Source organism: Phoxinus phoxinus, assembly GCF_949152265.1.
Source record: "Phoxinus phoxinus genome assembly, chromosome: 23".
Classification (NCBI taxonomy): domain Eukaryota; kingdom Metazoa; phylum Chordata; class Actinopteri; order Cypriniformes; family Leuciscidae; genus Phoxinus; species Phoxinus phoxinus.
In genome coordinates, this window is record NC_136898.1 from 16,759,258 (window position 1) to 16,784,461 (window position 25,204).

The following is a 25,204-nucleotide window of genomic DNA, read 5'->3' on the forward strand; positions in this document are numbered from 1 at the left end:
CATTAAGCATGACAAAAAAAAAAGAGCTTATTTGCTTACAAGTGATAATGTAAATGAATCACAATTTACACCTTGGCTTTTATTTGCAAACTGATGTCTATTTCTTATTTTGCTTTATTTATGTCATTTATCACATCGTTACACTCCTCTGATATTTTTGTTGCCATTTTAGTGGAAAATTCCTTTACAGATTTCCTTTCTAATCTGAAAAAAGAGGAAACAAACTCAAATCTCGGAGGACGTATCCTTTTTATTTAAAAAAAAAGAAAGTTATTTAGATGATAGTTTGTGTTTGATAATACCTTTCTTCTCCGGTAGCACATTGTGTATTTCTGCATCTATGGCTCCTCTGTTGCATCTACACTTGTGGGCAGCCTTTGTTTTTTTTCCCTCCAGTCCTATGGGAAAAGGGTCCAGTCAGGCAATAACGTTTTTTTTTCCCTTCAGTATGCAACTGAAGCCTAAAAGGAAAGTTAGAGAAAATAAAAACTTTTCAAATCAAGAGAAGATTCGATATTGCAACGAGAAGATTCTCCCATGAGAAACTCACTCAGACAAAGTGGATAGAAGCAGATGCTCATGAGGTACGATGGTAAAGGCAAGGAAATGGAGAGCAAAGAAAAGATGGATCTTTTTGTTGTAAACACAGGGGGTGCAATTAAACATCATGTGTACAGCTGCTCCGAACGATTTTATTGAAGGCCATACGGAGTTGGTACACAAAACATGCCGCTAATGGAAGAGAGAAGTGCTTTATTTGGGAAGGAATTCAGTCGAGAGCCTAATCAGAGCCGCTTTTACATATTTATCTTGCGCGAGTAGGGCCGGATTACTTCGACGCCGTTTTGTGGAGCAACATTGTTTGCATTTATTCTAGGGGTTTGTCGGATATTGTTATGCACCTGAATGAGCCCTACAGGCACGGTGAGCTATAGTTCTTCCTTTAACGGTGCAGAGGCGGCTCTCCTGCACTTGCTTGATGGCTTTGTAAAGACAGTCAGGGTACAGTTGGAAAACACGGCGTTTTGTTGAGAAATGTTGTAGCTGCTGGGAGAGCAGAACTGGCAGATCCCAGAGAAGAAGAGACAGGCTACATGATGGAGTGGGGAAGGGGGCTCTCATTTAGAAGATGAATACTGACAGGCGGTCTCCCGGCGGACCTGCTCCTTCTGTCCGACGCGAAACCTAAAGGAGAAGTGTGTTGATTAAGCACACACCTGGGTGGCTGAGTGGCATCAGCTGATCTTAGCCATGGGAGACTCTGATCAACCCTAGTCACTCATTTTCTGCTCTTTCAATCCTTCCATATCAAAGTATAATTGCCGTGCTGTTGGACTAATACATTTTCCTTTGAAAACGCATATTTTTCTCTCCGTTTTGGCCTTACGTCCACACTGAGACTGCGTTTTTATTAATGAAAACGTAGTAGTGACGAATATTGTTAGACTGGGTAAACCCAGCCTGATCTGAGATCTGTTCCTCCTGCTTCCTTTCCAAATTTGCGGGAGCCAATCACAAACTGGCTTATCCACCTGGCGCGCTATTGGCGGGTTTAACCCAATGACGAATCTGATTTACCCGTCTCTCGCACGACCGTCAATCCAATTCTGCTTAACCTCTCGACGATGATCAATGGGTTCTTTAGTTTAGCAAACAAATTGCTTGATTGGGTGTAAATACCACTCACTTTTATGCGTTTTTTTTTTTTTTTTGCACAACCTGCAAAAATCTCTCGATGCCATTGCTGCTTCTGCAAACCGCTGATCAATGCTACATACCAACACGTTTGTTGACACGTTTCCTGCCTGGAGTTCTCGTGTCGCTGATTGGTTGAAGGACTATCCAATTGCGTACAGACTACAGTCATTTGAACTATGCCCGTTGATCACGCCTCTTGTGCAGTAGAAATACAGAGCAGATTCCCCAGACCAATGTTCAATCTTAAAAGATTGAGCTTGGTTTGGTGATAGCCAGACTATTATATTGAACCAATAGATGTTCATTGTGCCTGTTATGTGCTATTCAGTTCCACACTGTTGCTAAAATATGTTGCACACTCTTCATATTGCAGTCCTGCAAAGATGACAGAAAATGTACTCACATTTGCTGTCCTGCTGCAATACATGAGAGCATTTGCAGTTTAGACCAAACATATGGTGACTGGGTGCGACCTGGTGAGATATTTTGCGCGATAACTTTACTATTTATTTTTCCGTCTGTATCATCTCAGTGAGCTTTTGTAAGGGTTTTACCTAAAGGTGAATGTAGCGTTTTCAGGCGCTTTCCAAGAGTTTCTCATCCACATTGAAATGTAGGAAAACATCTGAAAGTGTGAACGGAGAGCGTTTTTAAACTAAAACTTCAAATGTATCCGGATTAATGTAGACTGATGTAGCCTAAGTCTGCGGTTATATCTTAGGCTGGATGCACGTGATTTAGTGAGAAAAGCGAGCGGGTATCCGTGGATAATGCAAAGCGCTTTTGATTTACTCCACCAATGAAGCCTTGCAATGTTTTGTTTGTGAAGCGCACTCTTTGATTTTTTTTTCTTCTTCTCCGATCTGCCGCAGTTCGACTTCCAGCATGTGCGTCTTGCCCTATAGTGAAAGAGATATAAAATACATTACAGCTTTAATGACAGCCACAGCCATTAATGACAGGCACTTCCCAGTGTCGTTTCCCATCTACCTCGGTTTAACAAAAAAAAAAGTGCCATCCTCCCTCTCGCTCAAGCTCTGATCTTGTAGTCTCATTAAAGCTCACATTTTTTCCTCCACTCTCCCTTCTGAATAAAACTTTCTTCCTTTCGCAAATCGATTCCCTCCTAATTAAAACCACCCTTTCTCTGCGTCCGTCATCTAATTAACAGGCTCCCGTTCACTTTTCTATATGTCGATCCACTTAGCCGCACACACAAAAATCTCACCTTTTTCTCAGTTCGCAGCTCTCTCTAGAAAGTTTCAGCCTCCACAACCCGAAGCTCTCCTCTGAAGACAATTCTTTCGTCCTTCCTCTTCTCATGTCCGCTGTAAATTGGACTGAGAGTTGTTGGTAATTGAAGATCATTGTCTCCCTCCTCAGGCAGCGAGGCTTCGCCGTAGCCCTAACAATACACCTCTCTCCCTCGGCATCCAGCCAATTTCAGCCCATCTACTTTGTTGCTTCCCAGACTGGATCTTCTAAAGCCATGTGGAATTGGAGGTTCCATCTCGAAACCCAGAGTGCAGAGTCACTTTTTTTTCGGCTAGTTTTCTTCCACTGTCCCCCGTTTCTCCCAGGAGAAGTATCTCTCCCAGTTCACTAACTCACAGGTCTGACTTGCTGTGTTTTCAGACAAGAACTACACACTAGGCCCTGGCTGTCCAATTACGATAGTGCAGATTGTGCCTCAAAACAACAACACATTGAATTCAAGATAATGGCGAGTCTCAAAGCCATTATTCAGCGCATGATGTGTTTTTTGAAGAAACGGTTGAGGGACTTTGAATAGTCTCGGTAAAAAAATAAAATAAAGCATATGTTTTGGGTGCCACATGCTGTCACATTTCTTCTCTTCCACTCTCCATAAATTTGTTCTTTTGTTGCCAGGAGACAGAAAGTCTTTTGTTCTGGGGAGGAAATTGGGGGGAAAGTGAGACTTGATAACCTCTCAGCTGAACTCCCAAAGATTTCATGATGGAATGGAGAATATTCTCCAGAGGATATGTTGACTTCATAAAGAGTTTTTAAAGTGTGAAAATGAACCCCTTTTTTCCAAGCAACACTAATCATGTAATGTAAAAGTGCTCCATTGTCTGGAGAGAACCAGGAAGTCAAATGCATTTTAAATGTATTTCTTACACCAAAACTGACATGTTTCACTTTTATAATGAGTACTCCCTTCACACTTGACTAAACTTGTATTTCCTTTTTGTTCTTGTGAGATGGAGGATGCCAGCGGAGCTCTCTCTCTCTTTCTCATCACTGTGAATGTGTCTGAAGTGAAGCTGACGAGTGTGGTCAGGTTTCTCAGACAGAGTCAGAAAATTAAACTGAATAAAGCAGCTACATCCAAAGTCAATTATTCCAAAGCTGTTGTTTGCGTTAGTATAATTCTGCATGAAAAAAGCAGAGGTTTTGACAGAGAACAAGATAATACATGAGTAGCGATGGTCCTTATTCAGGAGAGACGCCATGTTTCATTTTTGCAAATGAAAACGATACTGTGAGGGATAGACAATGGGTTGTAATTTTGTTTCGATCAGAGATGGACTTGCCATAGAAAGCAACAGAACGGAGGTCGAATTGTGAGCTTGTACATTTTCACAACAGAGAGAACACTTACATTTGTTGTTTATATATATTTTATATACATTTTTAGAAGGACACAATAAGGGACCATGTACAAGAGCTGTGTCTAATATTATGTGTTTTCAGCAATGCCAAAATTATGAATATTTGTATTCCACTGCCTGTGTTACCACAACTGATTTCACCAAGCCTGTGCAAAGCAGGGAGGCAAGGAGAATCGAAACAGAAGAAAAATTAACATACATAATTATATTTCATGTTTATCAGGGCTTTGCAATAAGCATGACCTGCTGGCCAGTGTGTAATTATAATAACTGTGTAATTTCCAGCTATTCTTGAAGATTTTATTTGCAAAGTACACTAATTTGTGCTAAAAAGCATTTATATGTGTGAAGACTTTACAGTAATACATATTATTTGTAGATGATTGAAAACCAAATAATTAATAATAAATCTAAAAACTTGCAAATATTACAATTCAGAAAATTCTGTACATTCAGAAAAAAAAGTGTGTGTGTGTGTGTATTTACAGACATATTTTATGTTAGATGCGATTAATCGTTTTGACAGCACTAATATATATATATATATATACATACATGCATACATACACATACATTAATAATAATAATTTTGATAGGCAAGCAGAAAAGGAACCTCACTGTGGAGCCATGTATCTCGAAATTGGACAAAAGTGATGTGAACCATTTTAGAGATTGAAAATCAGACACACTATAAGACAGTAGAACAAGATTAAACATGGCGTCTAGCCGTCTACCTTGCATGAGGCCATATTACTGAAAGGTTTCAGTTAAGGCAGAAATCTTTCTCACCTTTATTCCTCAGAAGGTGGTGTAATCTCTCTTCATGGTGAGGTAACTTTAATGGCCTGTTGTGGTTTAGGCTGTTTTGTGGCGGTTACGGAGCGTTTACTCGCGAGCTCTTTTGCAGAAGCACGGGAAGCGGGTGACAAATCGCTGCGTTCCTCGCGTCAGTCGTGCGATAGGGCCACTCATGCAAAGCAATGTTTCCGGCTGCTTCAAATGAGATTCATATCATGAACGAAACACTCTCTTACCTTACAGCGCAGAGAGAAAATGGTCCAGTGCTAACCCTCTCCCAGCGGCTTTATAAAGAGGTGATCTTGAGGGAAAAAACCCACTTAAGCTTTGGGTTTGGGGATGAGATGAATTCATCATTTTATAGGCCTGCATAAATGAAAGGCTTTCTGTGAGATAACCTGCTTCGTCTATTTCCACCCATAAAATTCAAACCTAAAAATGAATTATGAACGGAGTCTATTACTCTCCATATTGCAAATACAGAGCCTCAATCATCTTATGACCAGATAAAATGTTCAAAGATGCCATAATTTTAATATAGGCCTATGCTTGTAATTCTTCCACAAGGTGGAAAAAACAGATCTAATAAGGCATTCATATATAAATATTTAAACTCCCCCTGTGGTGAAAATCAAGCTTTTATTGTTGTTTATATGTCTATATGGTGTTTTTAATATGCTTTAAGACAAATCATGTACAATTTCATGTCAACACCATTGCTGAGTATTTTCTACTGCAGTGAGGCAAAGACAGTCTCAAAATCGCTGGTGTTTCTGACGTCACAAACTACCTTGTAACCAATCACGTCAACGAGTGGATCTCTGAGCTGGTGTAAGTGAGTGGAAGCGGGGCTAATTTGCATATGCATAGAACTACATATACTAAATGAGGCAAGGGTGTAGCTTTAAATTCAAGCTATTTTGAGGCATTACGAAAAGATTTTTCAAGGAAAAACATTTAAATATGTAATTTTGGTGATCAAAGATCAGTTAAGGGATACAATTATTGACTACAGGGGGACGTTAACAACAACAGATTATCTGTTCCAAAGTTGATCTAGAACAGGGGTTCCCAAACTTTTCCAAGACGAGGCCCCCCAAATACCACAAATGCCAAGGCCCCCCTTTTGCAGGATGTGTTATTGAACCTATCGACAATAATACGGCAAATGTAGAAATAAATAAATAAAACATCTTTGAACATCAGATTATGTGATGGTGTTTGATACCAGCCAATCAGAAAGATTATAGAGATGCACCGATTACATTTTTCTAGGCCGCTTCCGATTTTTCATTGAGTTTGACCTGCCGATAGATTTTAGCCGATTCCGATTTCATTTTTCGAACTACTTTACAGCACACACAAATATTTATTTTCTATATTATTATTTTTTATAAAACACCATATAGCTGTCACGTTTATCATGGACTTTCTGTTTGTTTTCTTCATCATCATTAGTTCATTTTCATCACCTGTCTAGTTAATCAGTTAATCATCCTTCATTGTCATCACCTGTTGTACCCTCGTCATCCTCTGTGTATTTAAGTTCCTGTCTTTCACCTTTCAGTTGTCGGTCAATGTTTATGTTACTGTGTTTGAGTGTTACCCTTCAGCCTGTACCAGCTTTTTGTAAGTTTATTCTAGTAAAAGTTTGATTTGGAGTATTGTACCCGTCTGCCTGTCTTCATCCGCACCATACCCGTGACAGATTGACCGACCAAGACAGTATGGATCTTCCAGCCGTCCAGATCCTTCTCCTTTCCCAGGAGGATCAGTCTCTCGAGGCCCACACACAGAGGTATTTGGACTTGGTACCTTTGGTACATTATGATGATATCAGCCTCTGTATGTTCTTCCGGGCAGGCCTCAACGCTGAGGCCAAAGCACGCCTGCCCGGAGATGGGCCTCGGGAGAACTTTGCTGCCTATGTGGAGTGGGTATTATGGAATAACGGATCATCCTTCACCGTCGATGATGCCACCAGCCCCACTCCAACTCCAGAGCTTCCTGCACCGCTGGTCCCGTCCAGCCCAGAGCTTCCTGCACCGCTGGTCCCGTCCAGCCCAGAGCTTCCTGCACCGCTGGTCCCGTCCAGCCCAGAGCTTCCTGCACCGCTGGTCCCGTCCAGCCCAGAGCTTCCTGCACCGCTGGTCCCGTCCAGCCCAGAGCTTCCTGCACCGCTGGTCCCGTCCAGCCCAGAGCTTCCTGCACCGCTGGTCCCGTCCAGCCCAGAGCTTCCTGCACCGCTGGTCCCGTCCAGCCCAGAGCTTCCTGCACCGCTGGTCCCGTCCAGCCCAGAGCTTCCTGCACCGCTGGTCCCGTCCAGCCCAGAGCTTCCTGCACCGCTGGTCCCGTCCAGCCCAGAGCTTCCTGCACCGCTGGTCCCGTCCAGCCCAGAGCTTCCTGCACCGCTGGTCCCGTCCAGCCCAGAGCTTCCTGCACCGCTGGTCCCGTCCAGCCCAGAGCTTCCTGCACCGCTGGTCCCGTCCAGCCCAGAGCCTTCGCCGCTGGTCCCGTCCAGCCCAGAGCCTTCGCCGCTGGTCCCGTCCAGCCCAGAGCCTTCGCCGCTGGTCCCGTCCAGCCCAGAGCCTTCGCCGCTGGTCCCGTCCAGCCCAGGACCGCCTTCGCCGCTGGCCCCGGTCAGCTCAGAGCCCTCTTCGCCGCTGGTCCAGTCCAGTGCTGACCTCCCCAAGAAAATTTTGGGGGGGGGCAATAAGTCCTCTGAGGGGATCGTGGAGGCCCTTCCGACACGGTTCCCATGGCCACCCGAAGGGTCCACACCGCCATGGTCGCCCGAAGGGTCCACACCGCCATGGTCGCCCGAAGGGTCCACACCGCCATGGCCGTCCGAAGGGTCCACACCGCCATGGCCGCCCGAAGCGCCCTGGCCGCCTGCACGTCCTGCTCCGCCCTGGCCGCCTGCACGTCCTGCTCCGCCCTGGCCGCCTGCACGTCCTGCTCCGCCCTGGCCGCCTGCACGAAAACCCCTGATCTAGAACACACTTGTGGTTCGTCATGAGAGAAATACCTGAAGATATGCCAACCAACGAATTTGTTAATTTGAGGAGCTGTTATATTTCTTATGACATGAAGGCACCACTAAAGTCGGTTATTCCATTGACGGAGTTTTTTTCCGGCTTTCTGTGTTTTTACTGTTATACAGTAAAGGGTGCTATTGCACATCTCCTGAAAGAGTGCATAATCTTTGGATCAAAACACAGGAGAAGAAGAAGAAACAAGCGATACATGCTTGTAGTATTTAAAGAAACACGTTTTTCTCAGCTTTTTGTTCAAAATGTTGCTTTTTTTAAATGAAACAAACTTGCATTCAAGTGTTGATAAAAAAGACTGCATGAAGTTAGGATAAAATATTTTTTTTAAGCAGAGGCTCTTTCTTTTTATATAATGAATGTTCAGATCTGAGGGCCAGGAAAGTTTCATGAAAATGATTGCTGGCAACTTTAAAAAAAAACACTGGGAAAGAGTTAAATATGATTATGTAATCATCCCATATTGTATATCAAAGTAATTTTGTGGCATCTGTTTCCCCATATAGTTAACATGAACTAACTATGAAAAAATTATTTTTAAAGCATTTCTTTCTTGTTAATGTCAACATTTACTAATACATTATTAAAATCAAAAGTTGTTATACTATAACAAATATTCCTCATTGTTAGTTCATGTTAATGCTTTAACTAATGTTAACCATGGCACCTTTAATGGCGTTCTTAGCTAGGTTTCAACAAAACAGAGAAAAGAAAATGACATGTTTAATGTGAATAGTTTTGCCATTTGGTTGATTTTTAATGAGAGATGTTTGAGTTCACGTCAAAAATCTTTTTGATTTCCTTGTCTTGGCAAATCTGAACACAGTTTTTGATGTTGAGAGTTTTTGTCCCCAGACAGCACATCCGAGAGATGTCAGCAGAAGTTTCCATTTGCTCACTATTTATTGTGTAATTGTCTAGGAGAAACCATTGAGAGGGAAGAGATCTTTCCCTTCCTATATACAGACAGGCCTCACGCGTGGAGCCGCCGTGGACTCTTCTCTCATTCCGGCCCCCTTCCCCTCCCTCCCTCCACTCATTTGTACATCATTATTCGCTAAGGGCTAGGATCATCCCACCCCCTTCCTGTGGTTTACACCAGAGATAATTGGAGGAAAACTCGGCACAGATCAGCCTATGTGGATCTAATTGTCCGCTCACCCTGGACTGTGCTCCTTGCCTCAGACAAACCTGCACACAAACAGTGGCCTGTCAGCAGTAATTCAAAGTACTATACGATGATCTTTTACGCTACTTTAAATTAATTCCTTTGGTGCTCCAATTAAAGATTCCCTTTGACCTATCCCCCTCTTTCTCATTGGTCACCTTCGTTTCTCTCTGGTATCTATAAACACGAAAGTGAGAGCCCATTTGTCTACGTACGTTCTTGCACACCCTGCCCTGTCTGTTCTCATAGGCGAAGTCACAAAGGAAGGAAAATACCGAGTGAAGCTGCAGGTTTGAAAACGAGAAATGAGGTCGTAAAACAAGTCACCGTCATCCTTGCCGCATTATCTGACAGCGGCGGAGGCACAGAAAAAAAAAAGAAGCTTAATTTCACGTCGAGCATGTTTGTGCTTTTGCGGGGCGCTGCTGTGATTCGCTGAGGGCATGAGACGAGAGCAGGGAGCTGGGAATAAACCAAGCAGGATGTCATCTGTCACAGAATGCCAGCAAGGTGACAGACAGCCACCCGTGGCACTTTATTATCAGTGGGTGTAGTTATGAAAATTATAGCTGTGCTTCAAACAAACGGGGCATAATTCATGTCAAACTGCTCCCCAAGTTAAAAAATCATATTTTATAGATGGAGAATTGTTTACTGATTGTCGAGGAAGACGCTCTGTTTTGACAGTCTGCAAATGACACAGTAGTATTCTTTCTTTTCTTTTTTTTTGCTTTTTAAGGTGGTTGTGAAATCCTGAGCCTCTTGTTGGACATCAGTCTTTATTAGATGGTGAAAACATGAAGCGCTTGTGGGCTTTTGATGAATGGATTGCACTGACCGCCACACTGGTTAATTTACGTTGGTGGCCAGAATTGATATCGTACAGGAGTTTGTTGTTGTTTTAAAGGAATATTCCACGTTCTTCACAGCATTTGATGCATAATTTGTAGCATTACTTGGCCCTGGATGTAAATACTTTCTATTAATTTTATAAAGTTACTCCGCAAGGATGCATTAAACTGATCAAAAGTGACAGTAAAGACATTTATAATGTCACAAAAGATTTCTACCTTAAATAAATTATGTTCTTTTTTTAACTTTCTATTCATCAAATAATCATGAGGGGGGAAAAAGGCACCGTTTCCACAAAAATAAGACTGTTTTTTAACATTTATAATAATAAGAAATGTTTCTTGAGCATCAATTCATCATGTTAGAACGATTTCTGAAGGGACTGGCGTAATGATGCTGAAAATTCAGTTTTGCGTGGAATAAATGTCATTTTTAAATATATTCACATAGAAAACACTTATTTTAAACTGTAATAACATGTCACAGTATTACTGTTTTTGGCTGTGTTTTTGATCACATAAATGCAGTCTTGATGAGCATTTAGGGCTTCTTTCAAAAGTCTTATGGACAGCAAACTTTTGAATGGTAAGGTAAGCAAATTACGTTTTTCTTACTAAAATTGTTTTTCCACACAAAATATTGCCCTCCTTCACCTCAACTGTAAGTGCATTACTGTAACCCAGAATTTTTTTTTGTGGTAATCAACATTATGCCACAAATGCTGCCGATTGAATTGCATTGAATCCAGCTATTCCTTTAATTAGGAAAAAAAAGGGAGAAAAAATACAGCAGACAGGGCAATTTTCTCTCAAAGTGCAGAGGCCGGGTGGATTATGATGGATCACACTGTATCCTTGAACGCCATCATTGGGATATATTCTAGTTGGAGACCATCTTGAATCCGGTATGCTTTGGGAGCTGAATGCGGTGCTTAAATTTGTTCGCTGTGCGGTGGGTCGATCAACATTTAGATCCAGCGAGTTCATTTTATTCCGGCGGTGATTGCATGACAGTTCCCGAGACTGTGTAATGTGACTGTATGGGGTGTTGGCAGGCCGTTCTAATGTGATTGCGTATGCGGTGTGGAGCCGTCTAATGCGGGACTGTGTGCATTCGCTGGGCCGCAGCTAGTAAAGAGATGTTGCAGTGGGGAAGTCCTGCAGCACCATAATGTATTTACTCTGTAATTTGTGTCTCAGTGAGAGGCCATATATCCTGTTTAAGAGTGACACCTCCCCTCCCTGCGGCCCACTGTATCCCTGCCGCTCTGACGGAGACCTCAGCTCGCTGTGCTGATGGATGAGCACGTCAAAGCCACTCCTGCCGCAACACACACACACACACACACACACACTTCTGTATGCAGCGACGCATTCGGACACACAAACTTCAGTGTGCACAAATACGCATGTAGTAACTTAAATCAAATCACAACAGGTACATGTTTTAGTGTGGACTGTTTTTTATTTAAAACTATTTTATATCAGCATAGTTTTTTTGTGAGGCATAAAGTAAAAAATAAAGTGATAAAACTGTCCTGATGTCATAAATGTAAAGACTGCTCTGTAATGGAGGCATGATGACGACGGTAAATCCGAAAAAAGATAATTTAATAAACAAATATGGTAGGTACAGGCGACAACTTAATACATTCTAGACCAGACAACAAATGACAGGGGTCCAGCGGAGAAGGCAAGTCAGGGCTGGTTGAGACAGGCGGGTCAGGACTGGACGAGACCAGTAGCGAGGGCAGGTCAGGACTGGACAGGACCAGCGGCGAAGGCGGCTCTGGGCTGGACAGGACCAGCGGCGAAGAGGACTTTGAGCTGGGCATGACCAGCGACAAAGAGGGCTTTGAGCTGCAGGTCAGGACTGGACAGGACCAGCGGCGAAGGCGGCTCTGGGCTGGACAGGACCAGCGGCGAAGAGGACTTTGAGCTGGGCATGACCAGAGGTGAAGAGGGCTTTGAGCTGGACAGGACCACCGGTGGAGAGGGCTTTGAGCTGGACAGGACCAGCGGTGGAGAGGGCTTTGAGCTGGACAGGACCAGCGGTGGAGAGGGCTTTGAGCTGGACAGGACCAGCGGTGGAGAGGGCTTTGAGCTGGGCAGGACCAGCGGTGGAGAGGGCTTTGAGCTGGGCAGGACCAAAGGTGAAGGGAGTTCCAAGACAGACGGGATAAACGAAAAAAGAAGCTCAGCAGGCATGACGCTCTCAGTCACAGGCACGGCGGGCATGGCGCATACTGCCTTGGGCTCGACTGACGACAATTGCAGGCTCGGCTGGACAGGCATGAAGTGCAGGCATGGCTGGACAGGCGTGAATCGTCTTAGGCTGGGCAGCCATGACGTGAATCGTCTCAAGCTGGGCAGGCTGGACTTGAATCGTCTCTGGCTGGGCAGGCTGGACGTGAATCGTCTCTGGCTGGGCAGGCTGGACGTGAAGATCGGGCAGGTCGTGAAGATCTGGCAGGGTTGGTGATTGAGTGGATGTGGTGTCTTCACCTACCTCACAGACAGTGAGGGAAGAACCACTCAACCATAGCACATAGTCTATATAATGAGCCAGCGAACAAATAGGCGAGCTGCAGGAACTTCCCGATAAAGCCAATCATCCAGCCCACACCAAAAAACTTTTTTTAAGGTTTCCTCATTCCAAGAGGTTTCTTGCGCCAGATCAAGGAAGTCTTCAACATAGTCCTCGAAGATGTTGAGGAGAGTACGAACTGGGTTCACCGGGGTGAGGAGGATACCCATCCTCTTTTTGAGGGCTCTTTTTGGTCTGGTCTTCTGTAACGGCTGCTCTGTAATGGAGGCACGATGACGACGGTAAATCCGAAAAAAGATAATTTAATAAACAAATATGGTAGGTACAGACGACAACTTAATACATTCTAGACCAGACAACAAAATGACAGGACAAGCAGGAACTTAAATACACGGATGATGACTAAACAATGACAGACAGCTGTGATGATAATGATGATCGCCGGCAGGTGCAGGTAATGGTAGAGGAGGTGCAGGTGTATATACATAAATACTTATTAAATTGCTGAGGATTTGTACAACTTTTTTTATAATTTTAATAATATATTTAATAATAATTGCATTATTTTCATAATACTAATAATAACTGTATTTTTTTATTTTTTATTTATTAATATATAATATAGTTTTAAAATTAATTATATATCCATCCATCCATCCATCTTCTTCCGCTTATCCGGGCCCGGGTCGCGGGGGCAGCAGTCTAAGCAGAGATGCGCAGACTTCCCTCTCCCTAGACACTTCCTCCAACTCTTCCGGGGGGACACCGAGGCGTTCCCAGGCCAGCCGGGAGACATAGTCTCTCCAGCGTGTCCTAGGTCTTCCCCGGGGTCTCCTCCCGGTGGGACGTGCCCGGAACACCTTCCCAGGAAGGAGTTCAGGAGGCATCCGGAACAGATGCCCGAGCCACCTCAGCTGACCCCTCTCGATGTGGAGGAGCAGCGACTCTACTCTGAGCTCCTCCCGAGTGACCGAGCTCCTCACCCTATCTCTAAGGGATCGCCCAGCCACCCTGCGGAGAAAGCTCATTTCGGCCGCCTGTATCCGGGATCTTGTCCTTTCGGTCATGACCCAAAGCTCATGACCATAGGTGAGAGTAGGAACGTAGATTGACCGGTAAATCGAGAGCTGAGCCGCCGGTACATCGACCGCATTACTGCGGAAGCTGCACCGATCCGTCTGTCAATCTCCCGTTCCATCCTTCCCTCACTCGTGAACAAGACCCCAAGATACTTGAACTCCTCCACTTGAGGCAGGAACTCTCCACCAACCTGAAGTGGGCAGGCCACCCTTTTCCGACTGAGGACCATGGTCTCAGATTTGTATATATATATATATATATATATATATATATAATATTATATAATATAGTTTTAAAATTAATATATATATATATATTTAATTACAAAATAAATGTAACTGCAATCCGTTACAGTTTCTGAGAAAAAATGTGTCATTAAATTACAGATACTTAAAATATATACGATTACAAAGGGGATTACATCTGAATATTTTCTGTACAAATGTTAGAATTTGTTGCTTTGCCTGTTTTTGATGTGCACAATGCCTCCTGCCATTTAAAGAGGTCATGAACTACATTGGTTTATTGGTTTATAATCTTTCCTGTGGTGCACTTATAATGTTAGTGTGACTTTTACATCAAAAATGGCCCCTTTTATAAGGGGCGTGTCTGCTGTAAGACTTCAGTGTAAACACCCACTGCTGTGATTGGCTAACATCTTAGCATATATTATAGCTAAGTATTACATGCGGAATTCTTTCAAAAACTTTTATCACGTTTTTACTATTACAGCTCTCAAGGTTAACTACTCATTGTTGAGCGCATGAATGCAGTGATCTCATCATTGCAACTCGATTTCTGCACATTAACGAATGCTTTCATCATAACTAACAGCGCAAACCAGATGTAAACGAGATTCGTTGATTATAACGGAAGTTTTGGCTCTGAGTTTTGGCACTGATAAACTCATGCTGTTTGATTTACAGCTCCACGTAATTGTAAAGGCAACGTTCTTTGAAAGCTTTGTATATATAATTTAATTAGTTTAAATAACAGATTATTCCTTATAGAAACAATGAGAAGTTGACTGGTTTGATTTACTGACACAGACAAAAACATCTGATTGTACATGAATCATTACATATCAGAAATCACTGGTCACAGATCAGGCATTAGAATTAACCCAGTGACTTACATGTTGTCGGATTACTGTTGAGTCCATTTCGTAAAAGTCTGTTTGCAAAGCCAACCGCCGAAATTGCGACTGATTTACCAAAGTATCCACAGTGAAATGTACCGAATACAAATAAATAATGCTCAACTGAGACATTCACATTGTTGAAAATAAATAACCAAATTTCTAGCATTAGGATCCTCTGGAAGTTAATGTTATTTTAATCCTGTGATCCTGTATCTCTGTTCTCTCCCAGTCATATCACTAAGTGGGCGGGGCCAAAGATGCAGTGATGAAGTAGGCCTTGATTTTCTTTCACCCATCTATAGGCACATTCCACAATAAGTCATTCTCTGGGCTTGGTTATAATAGGAGCTGTTTTTGGTCTAACAAGGAAGTTTTCAGTTCTGAAACTTACAGGATATATAGTATGATGACCTTTTATTTTAAAAGCTCAATGAAAATTAGATTTCTCAGTTCATGACCCCTTTAAAGGCCGTTTAGTAAAGCTATTCTGATGCTTTTGATTTGCTCTCTTGTTTGAATTTGCAGCGGACAGACCCCGTCTGTCAATTACATCAATCCACATTGCCGCTAAAAGCTTTAGGCTACAACCTGTCTTAGAGTTGCCACCATGGTGATTGATAAAAATGTGTTCCAGTGCTGAAAATTAAAAACATTATTTCATCCAGAAATCTGTATTTAGCCTCAGAACGGTCTCAAAGTAACACAAGATGCTAAAGTCTGATTTTGTTGTGTCTGTGCTTTAAAATTAAATTATTGACATCTTAATTCAATAGATGAATGATTTTGAAAGTATGACAGTATCAGTGTTGAGTAAGGTTAACTATGCCTGATTAACAGTTGAAAACATTCGTTAGAAATTTAGAAAAATGAATCGCATCTAATCGGTTACATTACTTTAAGAAAGTAATTTAAATAGTTACACTACTTATTACATTTTAAATATGGTCACTTGTAATCTGTATCCTATTACATTTCCAAAGTAACCTTCCCAACACTGTGCATGTGTACTGTACACAAATTAATACATTCACATAAACCACTCATTGCAACTACTTAAGCATCTCTGCATGTAAATTGCGCTCATTGTGGTCATGGCAGTGTGTGTCAAACACATGTTGCATGTATCGATGAGCCCAGCAGGCCTCTGTCACCATGGTAACAGATGCGCATGACTGAGAGGATTCTTCTCACTGCTTATAAGACACATTTAACATGAGTTTATAGTTTATTTTTAGCCCTTCTATAGTTCAGTGTTTCTGTATATTTCGGATGTTCCCCTATTTAGGAAATTGAGACTCTTCAAACAGCTAATGAGCAGAATCAGGTGTTAGATGAGAGAGCGCAGTGTTGAGGCTCCTCCAGGAGCAGCTTTGACAAACACTGCTCCAGTTTACTGAACCTTCCTATGATCATTTCATAGATTGTTGGATACATTTGGTGAGTTTCTTGGATAGTTCTCCTGATTATATAAATATTTTGGATGAAACAGTGGGATGAATATTTATTGATTTGCCAGTGTTTGTTTGCTTCATAAGCTCATAGGAATATACAGTGGCCTGTATTTGGACACTTAAGCCTTTTGTAAAATGCACAAATTTCATTACATAAGATAACAAAATATCAAACCAAATGGCATCTGCACACAAACGATGCCAGACATTTTCCAGAACTAACATTTCTGGGCCATTTTTGCAATTACTTTAACCAGCTGGTCCCAAGATCACATTAACAGACATATTTGACAACCAGAAATTTAATCTAAATAGGTTTGTAGTAAACGAAAGAAATTGCAATTTCATTTCTGGAAATTGTGAATCAGTAACTTTACATTTCACAGTGTGACTTGTCTTACAATATATAAAACGTTATAAAACAGTATGCAATAATAACATACTGAGTGTAAATGATTATATTTATTCATAAGCCGCCTTATTAGGCCAATAAAGCCCTCCCTACGAGTACCCCTAACCCTACCCGATAAACACTTTATTATTAAATAACCGTTAGGCACTTTAATTCCACTTTTCACATTATTTTCTTCATATTTATAGAAAATAAATGCCTTTCCAATCTGATATGCGATTAGAAAAAGGGAGCAGTACGAGTTTGGCAAAAGGTGGTTTCGAACTCTGGTTCGAACTTGCGTCAAAAGTTTCTGCTATTCGTCTTATTTCCTACGCCACTACGGCTGACAAATTACTGGCGTTTTTTTTACTTTTGTCTAGCCAGATAGTGGTGGGTGGAGTTAGTTTACATAAATAGCTTTTACCAAGGCGGGCTATTTGCACTTTTTTTTTTTTTTTTTTTGCACCGTTTTTTTTAGGAGTGTAATCTCATAATTGCATCACTTGTTGCTTTAATTCAAACAATCTTGACTTTTTTTTCTCATAATTGCAACTTTATTTCTAGTAATTGTGACTTTATATACCCGGTTTCACAGACAGGACTTAGATTAAGCCAGGATTAGGCCTTAGTTCAATTAAGACATTTAAATAGCTTGTATAAAGGTGCCTTAGAAAAAAAAACATTCCTGGTGTGCACCTTGAGACAGAACAATGACATATTTTAAGATATGTTAGTGGAAGTTGCTTTCAGTTAAACATGTATTTTATTCTGGGACTAGACTTGTCTGTGAAACCGGGGGAATATTACTCACAGCAACCATTTCTCACAATGGTCATTTTTTTTCCTGTCTTGTTATTTAAAACTAAATTAAAACTAATTTCATCAAATGCTTTGCTTGTAACGTGTTCTTGTCCTATCTTCCTTTAAAACTAATGCCTCTTGGTTTGATATTTTGTTATATAATGCGATGACATTCATGCATTTTTAAGTGCGGCTTAAGCATCTAGATACTTTTAAGGGCCACTGTACTTCTGAATAATGCATGTCCCTTCAGCAAGTTTACTTTGCTGAGGATCCTCAACCATCACACAGTTCTCTCGATTGGATAAAACTACAGAGCTTCTCTAATGAATCTGCAAAAACAAAGAGCTTCCGTCATTCCCCTATTAAAGAAGTACAAGACTCTGCAAGTGCAAATGTCACTCTCAAGATAACATCTTATCATCGCGCTAACATTCACGCCTGTTCCTGTACATGATTCATGCTTGTGGGTCATGAGTTCCCGGTAATTGAAGTGCCAAAAAGACGGAGCTGACAGTTTCCAGCGCAGAAGAGAAGCCTCTCCAGGGCCCTCAAAGAACCGCATATGTGGGGCCTTTCAACCGCCAGACTATCCTTTGTAAACTCCATGAAAAGCCGTTTCTTGATCCTTTCCCTTCCTGTACCTGATAACAGCAAGTGTGAAGCAGATCTTCAGACAGGAATGGCTCATCTTTTTGGTGCACAACATCTCCTTATGCTGGCACAAACTTCTGCTGGGAGCAGAGAGCAAGAAGTAAGAAGTAAGAAGAATTGTTAATGTGCAGTAAAATAAGCACACAATGTGTCTCTTTTTGGGAAGGAAATCGATGAGTCCTGCTAGCACAAGTCTCCAGTGGAAAGTGGGACAGCTGAACTGACTCAAGATTGATCACAAGATGGACGCCGAGAGGTCCATCACCTAGCTAAGCCGAGTTTGTGTATGTGCGTGTTTATATGCATGCTTGTTTTTGTACCTCTGAGGGAAAGCAGAAATACGGTTTGCAAATTCGCTCCTGTCCATGATCAAGTCTGGGTCAGCGCTGATAACATATTTAAAGATCCTTTATTTAAGACCACTGTGACAGAGCAATAATGGGTCAGTGCTGATAAGACCTAAATGGACATGAAGACGTACGTTATAAATGTCTAAGCGCAGCGCTAAAAGGCCCTCTTTAAAACTCCAAACTCTCCCAACCTTATTTAATTAAAATGGCCAGCCGATAAAAATGCTTACACACTATTTCAGTCACTTAGAGCTCATGAAATATTTCCCAGTGTGCACTGAGGCACAGATGGAACGAGAGTGATGGCAAACTTATGGGCAGCCAGTGCTCGCACATCAGACAGTTTGTCACAGGACACGTCTCTGCACACAAAAATGCTCTTGACTGGAAGATGGGACCACAAATTCACTGTTCTTTAGAGGAAAAAAGAAAAGACCTGTCCCTGCCAGAGAACTTGAAGCAGTCATTTTTTTTTTTTTTTGGCACAGTTGCCCTTGGAATGCTCACTAGGGAATTTGTAAGGTCCTATTTTCAGAAAAGGTGCTTTGAAACAAAATATATTGGGAAAAGTGTTATACAAATAAAACTTGACTTTACTGAACTTCTTTTCAATGACTGTCAATCCTGGACCATTTGCAATTTCTCAAGAACAAATGTGTTTTTTTTTGGCCAGTGAACCTGTAGCAATAGTTCACCCAAAAATGAAACTGTATTCAGTTATACCCCCAAACCTGCTTGACTTGATTTCTTCAGTGGAACACAAAAGGTGAAATTTTAAAGGATATCCAGGCCACTCTTTCGAATATAATGAAATTGAATGAGGGTTGACAAAACAAACACCATAAAAGATGTCCATACCGGCATGCTGTGAGGAACAGACTTAAATGTAAGTTGTTGGTCACAAAAGTCTCTTTTTTTTAACCGTTTATCCAGTTCCACCATATCCAGTTCCAATTGTCTAAATGCTTCATTCAAATGTCATGAGGACTTGGTTTTCAAATTCAGTTTACTTAAATTACTCAATGATCAATTCACATTAGCAGTTAACAGCTCACTTAAGGAAATATTATGTTTAAGTGATTAACAACTTAAATTTTACAGAAATTTAAAGAGAAACTAGAAAATGTTGTTGTGCAGAAGTAGTAAAAAGTATGGAAGCGTGTTTCTGCCACAGAATAAAAAATAAAAAAGGTAATTAAGACTTTTAATCTCACAATTCTGACTTTTTTTCTCACATATTTCTCAATATAGTCACAATTATGAGTTACAAAGTCAGAATTGTGAAATATAAACTCACAATTGCGAGAAATAAACTTGCAATTCTGACTTTTTTTCTCAGAATTGCATGTTTATATCTCGCAATTCTGACTTTCTAACATGCAATTGGGAGATAGTCACAATTGCATTATATAAATTCGCAATAGTGTGTTATAAAGTCAGAATTGCGAGTTTATTCTTGCAATTGTGAGTTTATTGAGAATTTACTTCTTGCAATTCTGACTTTATAACACACAATTGTGACTTTAAATCATACAATTCTTACTTTATATCTCAGAATTGCAAGATGTAAACTCGCAATTATGAGATAAAAAGTCGCAATTATCTTTTCAAGTGTTTTATTCTGTGGTGGAAACAAGCTACCATAGGAAAGTCACACAGGTTTGGAACAGTATGAGGGTGAGTGAATGATGACTGAATTTTAATTTTGGGTAAACTAATCCTTGCATTGTAATGTCTTCATTTGGTCTATCAACCAACCATCTTTTCATCCAACTAACCAGTCCATCGATGCATCCATCAGAAAGGCTATTGTCTCAATGTCAGTGCTTCACAGAGAGAGCAAATCAATAGTCACTGATTGAGTATCAGTATCTGCCTGGAATATCATCCATTCAGAGCAATTAACTATACATGTTGTTTATACACCGACTAGCTGATGTTCAAAACATAATGTTGGTAACAGTTTGTGTGTCTTACATATTAAAGATGCAGAATTAGCATCACTGTTCTTTGTGTATTTTGAGTACTGATACAATGGTGTTGGATGTTGTACTGCCATCATTATCGACGTGGTTCAGACTGACTGCCATGTAAGAGTGAGTTTTAGAGAGCGGTCTATACAATTATTCTTATTTGTCCAACAACAACAAAAAGCAACTTAGGAATCACTATACTCAAGATTTGCTCCATCCTCAAATCTTTCTGCATTTGTGTTTGCTGTAATGATGTTTACAATAATTCTCCCATTGTCTCTGTTGGTTAAGCATGATAACGGTTTCACTGTCTAATTATCGCTCTTCGCATCACAGGACAAAGCTACGCAATGACCGCGAAAATTCTCCCCGACATTTACTAAAATACACCAAATACACCAAAAAACACTTTTTATAGAGAACTATTATGAGTAAATTTTTTCATTTCATGGGAGTCTAGGTCATTCGCTCTTCACAAAAAGCACAAAATAATGTGTACAACTTTTAAATTAGCTCTAAACTACTCATTGCACCTTTAAGTGTTCGTGTTCTTTACTCCAATTCAGGTATTTCACTTTGATAGAGGTGAAGTAAAAATAATGTTTTCTCTCTGCACACAGAATGGAGAAAGTCAGAATGTTACTCAACATATTGAAACTCAAGTGCTGCAAATGATAGACATTTTCTTTTGCTTGTGCATCAGTCAACTGCTGATCTGCCACATCACAAAAATAAACATCAACCCACACACACACACATACACACAAAAAAACTCACTTAACAAAGGTGTTTCGACAGTAGTATACCTTTTTCTCTAGATGAGGGAGCAGGATGCTAAGGAAGATGTTGCAATGTGTTGTGTGGGACCTATTAATATATGCAGTGCAAACAAGCATTTCAAAATGGTCTCCTAGTGACTTTATGCTAAACTTATGTTTGACAGGGTCAAATTAATGAGCTGTTTGTGTCAAATAGCGTTCATCATTTTGGGATAGCTGCCTAATGAATGCGAGCTGCACTAATACTGTGGAGATACTGACGCCGCATGATGAGCGTGTACATAATAAATCTTTATGCCGTTTAACAACAAGCAGGATAAAGCTTCATCATTAGCACTTGGCCTCTGCTTATTTTTTCTGACGTCTTGTGAAAACTTTGTATTTACAAAAAAAGATATTTATTACGCACCCCAGCATTCACGAGACGCCATATCAAAAATAATGCTGAGGTTTATATTTGGGTCATCGGAGCCACTTTTGAAAGCAATTGTCTGCATTCATATTTAATGACTTTTATGAATATTCATTAATTATGGATGCTTTTCTGAATCTGTCCCCAGGATGACATAAGAGAGGGGTGTGATAGACGGATGGGGCTTTAATGGATTCCTGCATCCAGTAAGAATCAGCTGTTTTTATCTAATAAATACACATGAAATGACGCACATTTTTTGTCATATTTTAAATAAAAGTTGGACCTTTGCGGGGTGCAATTGCTAAATGAATTACGACAGGTATTAAAAATACAAAGCAATTCATTTGATGGCACTCCAAGCTACCATTCTTAAAGTATTAATGTGCATTATGGGTATAATTCACATTAAATGTTAATGGGGTGAAAAAATCAAGTTTTTTTTATTTATTAGTGTCCCGAAAGGTGAATTAACTGCCCCCCAAGGGCAAATGGGCACTCTGTTAACTAAGTTCTGTGAAATTAACCTGAATCCGTCATGGTTGTGTTCATAAAAACAGAGAACCTGGACCCATAAAATTGCAATTTCATGCATCGCTCTTGTTAATCTCATTCATTCTCCTTCATCTTTTCTCCTTGAACTGGAATCACGATCGAGCTCCTCTATGCCATGGTTCCTCTTACACACCTCATTTGATTTCTCTTTCTTTTTATCTTTCTGTCTCCCGCTGCCTGTCTGTTCCTGGCAGGTAGGAGTTGTGTGTTGTCTGACATTCCAGGCGCTGTGATGGCTTTGGTCAGCAGTTTTAAAGAGTAATGACTGCAGTGGTCGCCAGACTCTTGCTGTGGGGTGTCACCGGCAGTACCGTTTAATGTATCCTGTTTGCTCTATTACAGTCTGCCAATCCAATGAGCTCCTGCAGCCCTGGACCTTTACGGATGATGCGGAGACAGACCCGAGAGTCGCATTTAGCCTCGCGGAAACGCTCATGGCAATGGCTCTAAAGCTTATGCGGTAAAGGTACGGACTGAATGAGGGACTGCACAATCTTCACCTTTATTTTCGCTCCTGCACACAAGCCAAAATCAACTCAGTCATTAAACTGAAGGGATTTATTTGCTGTGAAAGAAATGTTTTTGTTAGTTTTGTTAGAGATATTTTATTTGTTTATTGTTTTTACCATTTACCACTGTAAAAAAAACAAGATCAAATTAGTAGACAACATCATAATAAGTTAATAACTCACCAAAAATTAAGCAAATTTCAACTTTTTTAATGTTATACAAGATTCAACTCATTCAAGTCAGTTTGATGTAATTTAAGTTGAAATGACTCACACTTCCAAGTTGATTGTACTTAAATTTACGGCAGCAACTTTTTTACAGTGCATTCTACCATGTTTAACATTATTACTTTATGCAATACTGCAGTGCTGCTAATTATAAATAATACAATAATCCCTCCTCTCAAGCAACATGCCACTCACATCAAATTGCAGCAATTAGCAAACGACAACGATCCAATTAATTCCCGATGGACAAAATCATGTCCCGCCCTACTTTTTTTTTTTTCTTGTTCAGAAGCCATTTCACTCGGATGCATGTCACGATAGAGAAGAAAAGATGACCGCAATTTCCTTATACAAATAAGCTAGATGTAGTCTGGTACAGTTAGCATTGATGAATGAAAATGATGTGGGTTATAAACTCAGGCAGGAGTTTATCATCGTTGATTTGCTGCTTTGATGAAATATGCAGTAGAAACATTAAGGCCACTTTGCCAATAATCCAAAATACGCCTTGCAAACTTGTAAAGCGCTCAAGCTGGAGAGCAAGAGGGAGCTTATTAGATCTTCAACAGAAGTAATGGATGTCATTTGCGAATGCATACGCTTCCAGTAGGATCGTATGAAAGACAGGACAAATCTGATTATGGAGCAAAATGCCTGTTGTGTGGAAAAGATTGTTTACATTTGAAATCAATTGAACTGAGAAGGGACTCCGGCTTACTGATCCCACAGTACACAGCTAGTATAAAGCCTCAGTCTGTTTTCTGGAACATTCTGTTTGGTGGCTTTTTAATTAACTGGGGGTGAAGATTACGGCTGATTCCTCTGACGAGTGAATCATGCAGAATTCAAATGCGGCACTAAGCTGCAGAAACAATGAGCTGCATTTATAGCATCTTCCCACTCTGAAGAAGAATAGGATTGACCAGAGACAGGAGCGCATGCTAATCTATCCAGCTGGCATCTCCTGTCAATATTTACAGCGTAGCAGCCATCATCTTGGCATCCCCATTTGTACGCATTGGAGGGAGGAACAATCTATGATTTCTATTTCTACGGCAGACATTTATCATTTAATTACCAGCAACAGGTTGGAGGTATAGAGGAGATGAGCACGGTGAGACTTGCTCCCGGCGAGGTTGACGTTACAAAACTGCTGCAAAGCTCAAGAGCTCCCCCACATGCTGCCTGAGGAGCTGGAATTATACTCCCTTCGGTCATCTGCAGTTATTGCTGAAGCAATCGTGCCATATTGAACTGATTTCTGAACAGTAAAGCGTAGACGTGTGGCGAGAAATAATGCAGCCGCAAATTATCCCCCAGAGTGCCGTGAGAATGCGAGGCGGGCGGTCCACGATGACGTCCAGGGGGACAAACAGCACAGAGAGGCGGTCGCAGAGCGAGCCTGTGTTTTCCCAAGAGACGGGCAGTTCTTCAGGAGCAGAGGAGATCCAACGGTTGGTTATTGAATAACAGCAACACATATTTTATTGAAACTTTGTTGGTTGGAGGGGGGGGCGGAGAAAATCCTTTTTTGTTCTTATAAACTGAGTGGAAGATTCACCCCGGAGGTGACTTGTCACAAAATATGTGTAGTGTCATCGTTCCAAAGCGCAGCTTCCTTCCTCTGGGGCGACAGCACTGTGGGACACGGCTTCTGTCATTTTTCATGATAAATATACATGAGTTTATTCATTTTCCTCCAATGCGGGGAAATATGAACATGGACGCCTGTAAAAACGGAGACGATCTCGTTATTGCTGGTGACAAATGTAATTTTATTTTCCACTCAAGTCTCTATCAAGCTTCAATCCCTGTTGGCTAGAATATATCCATAATGATGCTTAATCTCATCATTCTTTATAACTATTCTCTGCCTATTCGAGGGTGCCGCTGGACTGAGAATTGCCAGCTCCATTCGCAGGGCTGACAGGGTGTAAATCAGCCAAGATCATCGAGTTCTGCCCGTGTCCTGATCCTTTTCTTTACATGTCCAATAGTGGATCCGGTAAAGTGCTGTTCAAGTTAAGCGAGGCAATGAAACTTTGGCATACATATAATATGTTTTAGTGGTTTATTAGTTGAAATCGTTTAATACTATGGGTCTGTCTAAATTGAGATTCACACAGAA

At 41.1% G+C, this 25,204-nt stretch overlaps 1 long non-coding RNA gene across 1 annotated transcript in view; it reads right to left on the reverse strand.

Moving 5' to 3' along the window:
- Positions 1 to 340: 340 nt before the first annotated feature.
- The window catches only part of LOC306992081, an 89,472-nt gene continuing 64,608 nt past the window's right edge, over positions 341 to 25,204 (reverse strand). The window contains exon 3 of the long non-coding RNA XR_013796216.1: positions 341 to 461. This is a non-coding gene — a long non-coding RNA (uncharacterized lncRNA). The remainder of the gene's footprint in view (positions 462 to 25,204) is intronic.